Here is a 3473-nt window from a genome sequence, read left to right as displayed (position 1 = left end):
TGTGTGTGTGTGTGTGTGTGTGTGTGTGTGCGCACTTGGATGGGTTAAATGCAGAGCACAAACTCCGAGTATGGGTCACCATACTTGGCCACATGTCACTTCACTTCAAAATGCTGTGACTTCTGCCTACCAAAGAAGCGTCTGCAGAACTCGCTTTGACAACTGTGAACACTGAACAAAAATACCTATAAAGCTTACAAAACAAAAACTAAACCATATCAGTGTTATGGGTTTTAAAATATACAGAAATATATTAAGTGGCTTGTGTTTTAGAAAATCAAATCTTTTTGTAATCTTGATAAAACACATATCGTTGGAAAGGTCTGACAGCCAAGGTTCCATTTTTCGTAACTGTTTTGTAATAGAAGTGATATTGTGACAGAAAATTATTGATTTGTGACAGAAAACTGTCAAAAATTATTGTTTACTCTTACAGTTAGCGTGATGCATTTCTGGTCTCAAATTGTAGCTTTTTACTTCTTACCCCCGAGACGACTCGTTCTTCCCGAGTCACATTAAAGATTCGTTCAAAATGAACGAATCGTTCAAGAACGACCCAACACTAGCAGCTTGCTGAACTGTCATTAATTCTTTGACCTGTGTTGTAACAGTTGTTGTTACAATGAGTGGAAGAGGCTAAACCGGAGGAAAGGCTCGCGCTAAAGCCAAGACTCGCTCTTCCAGAGCTGGACTGCAGTTCCCCGTCGGCCGTGTTCACAGGCTTCTCCGCAAAGGCAACTATGCCGAGCGCGTCGGTGCCGGTGCTCCGGTTTATTTGGCCGCTGTGCTCGAGTACCTCACCGCTGAGATTCTGGAGTTGGCTGGAAACGCCACTCAGGACAACAAGACCTCCCGTATCATCCCCCGTCACCTGCAGCTGGCGGTGCGCAACGACGAGGAGCTGAACAAGGTTCTGGGTGGCGTGACCATCGCTCAGGGCGGCGTGCTGCCCAACATTCAGGCCGTGCTGCTGCCCAAGAAGACCAAGAAACCCGCCAAGACCAAGTAAACTGAGTGAAGTTTCTCTTCTCTGTGCGAGAGTGATTTCCTTCATCTGATCACGAAATTGATATGAAAATCTGTAAAATTATTAACTGTTTAAAGTACAGTAGAAAAAAGCACAGTATAAAATAACGATAAATACATGTGGAGAGTGGTTCTCAAAGGGGTCATATGATGCTTTTTTAAAGATCATTATTTTGTGTATATTTCCACATAGTGAGGTAGATATGTGGGGGCGTGTTAGAACGAGCCGTTTTAGGGGGGCGTGGCAGAGTCTTAACTTCGATAAAGAATATCTCTTTGGTTTTGAGACTTTAGTCTTTGCAACTTCAGGGATCTTATCTATGCACAATCAGCTTGTAACACTCCAAAGAGAAAGGAAAACTTGAAATCGCATCATATGCCCCCTTTAATCTTTATTCCTCTATCCTGAAATTGTATTTAAAATAAAAAATGCAGTCCCAGCACACTATATTTTTCCACTTTTACGTTTGCTTTACAGTGCTAAAACAGTTTTAATGAAAATAACATGCCGTATGTTTTGTCTAGTAGTAGTGCACTTTTATTTAGGTTGTAATTAATTGTGTAGTCACAATGTATTCTGAAGATACTCCGCTTTATTGACATAGTTAAAAAGATTTATAATTACATAACGCATACAAACAAAATATTGGTGTTAAGAAATATCTGTATTTATTTCATTTTTTATTTTAGTTCCATAAGTCCAAATCTACTCATTCAGTAAGAATTAAAGGAACAATTATGGGTCTTTGTGCATACATTTATGAATTGTTTTTGTTTTTGTCGTTTCATGTAAACAAAGAGAAACAAAGGACAGGAACCATAAACTGTCGCCACTAGGGTTGGATGCCCTAGTGGATGCACCATATTGTAGTGAGTAAACTTTCTTGGTATTGCTGTTTCAAATATCCCACCATAATCTGTAGTCTGAGCCTGTCAAGGGATAATGGCAATGGCAGATACGTTACTAGTTAGTTTCTTTTTTTGTTTGCCAAATAACCCTGTGTATGTGTCCGGCCCCGCAACCCCCAACCCCCAGCCCCCAGAAAAAAGTTCAGGCTCAGGATTTTTTTTTTTTTGCTTTAACCCCTGATAATGGCAAGAACCAAGCAGACCGCCCGTAAGTCCACTGGAGGTAAAGCTCCGAGAAAAAAGCTGGCTACTAAAGCCACTCGTAAAAGCGCACCCGCCACCGGTGGCGTTAAGAAGCCTCATCGTTACAGGCCCGGAACCGTAGCTTTGAGGGAGATTCGCCGTTATCAGAAGTCCACTGAACTGCTGATTCGCAAACTGCCCTTCCAGCGTCTGGTGAGAGAAATCGCTCAAGATTTCAAGACGGATCTGCTTTCCAGAGCTCCGCTGTCATGGCGCTGCAGGAGGCTAGCGAGGCTTATTCGGTCGGTCTGTTTGAGGACACCAACCTGTGCGCCATCCACGCCAAGAGAGTCACCATCATGCCCAAAGACATCCAGCTGGCCCGCCGCATCCGCGGAGAGCGTGCTTAAATCTCCAATTACATCATCCATACAAACCCCAAAGGCTCTTTTAAGAGACACTTCACTGTTTCTCTGAAAGATGATTTTTTTTTTTAAGTGAATTGTTGTTTTCTGTACACTAACATGTAAATACTCTTTACATGGGAGTCTGAAGTAAAATTATTAAAATACTTTTTATCATTTAAAATTAGCTTAAGTGTATCTTGGAACAATAAAATTTAATTTAAATGTTTTTTTTTTCAAAGTATGTTAAGTTAAAGGGGTGTAATGTGGGGTTTGGGTTTTGTTTCATGTTCATGTTTTCATGGTCTTTTATTTTGGTGATTGGTTGTCCTAGTCATGTGTCTTGTTTCCCATTGGTTTGTTCATGTCATGTGACCCTCCTTGTCTGCTATAACTAGCCATCATGTTCCCATTGTGCCCTTGTTATGTATTTGATGTTGTATCCCACTATCGGTGAGTCTAGTCTGTTCATGCCACGTCAAGTTTGTTCAAGTCAAGTCAAGTCAAGTCAAGTCTGTTCATGTCAAGTCAAGTCTCAGATTATTGTTTGGATGTTTGGATCACACTGTAAATAAACTGCACTTGGGTTCTTCACTACGCTCGCCTTCAGTGGACTGAATCGTTACAGAATACACAACCATTAAAATGAACCCAGCAGTTTCACGCCTCCTCTGCCTTCGTCAAGGTGACAGGCCTATAGAGGATTACGTGAGTGATTTTTGTGAACTTTGTGATCAGCTGAACTTTAACGATGTTGCTCTCAAGGACACTTTCCATTTTGGTTTGGACAATAGCATTTCACAATTTATGCCATGCAATACCCCACACTGGTCACTTGAACAATACATTGATCATGCTCTGCTGTTGTGCGGCTCATCGTACACTGTGGGTTTTGTGGATAAGAAGCCTCTTCACATCCCGACCGTCATGTCTGGAGTTGTTCACGTCACG

At 41.6% G+C, this 3473-nt stretch overlaps 1 long non-coding RNA gene and 2 pseudogenes across 1 annotated transcript in view; 2 read left to right on the top strand and 1 right to left on the bottom strand.

The window, feature by feature from the left end:
* Nucleotides 1–622: 622 nt before the first annotated feature.
* Nucleotides 623–1009, top strand: LOC107678241 (histone H2A-like; annotated as a pseudogene).
* Nucleotides 1010–2118: 1109 nt separating this feature from the next.
* LOC107678194 (histone H3-like) overlaps nucleotides 2119–3473 on the top strand; it is a 9719-nt pseudogene continuing 8364 nt past the window's right edge.
* Nucleotides 2420–3473, bottom strand: part of LOC107678201 (uncharacterized) — a 10988-nt gene continuing 9934 nt past the window's right edge. Inside the window, exon 3 of the long non-coding RNA XR_001632921.1 lies at nucleotides 2420–2530. This is a non-coding gene — a long non-coding RNA (uncharacterized LOC107678201). The remainder of the gene's footprint in view (nucleotides 2531–3473) is intronic.

Source organism: Sinocyclocheilus anshuiensis, unplaced genomic scaffold, assembly GCF_001515605.1.
Source record: "Sinocyclocheilus anshuiensis isolate Anshui unplaced genomic scaffold, SAMN03320099.WGS_v1.1 scaffold1909, whole genome shotgun sequence".
NCBI classification, from domain to species: Eukaryota; Metazoa; Chordata; class Actinopteri; order Cypriniformes; family Cyprinidae; genus Sinocyclocheilus; species Sinocyclocheilus anshuiensis.
The sequence above is the reverse complement of the archived record's forward strand: the minus strand, read 5'-3'. Positions and strand labels throughout refer to the sequence as shown.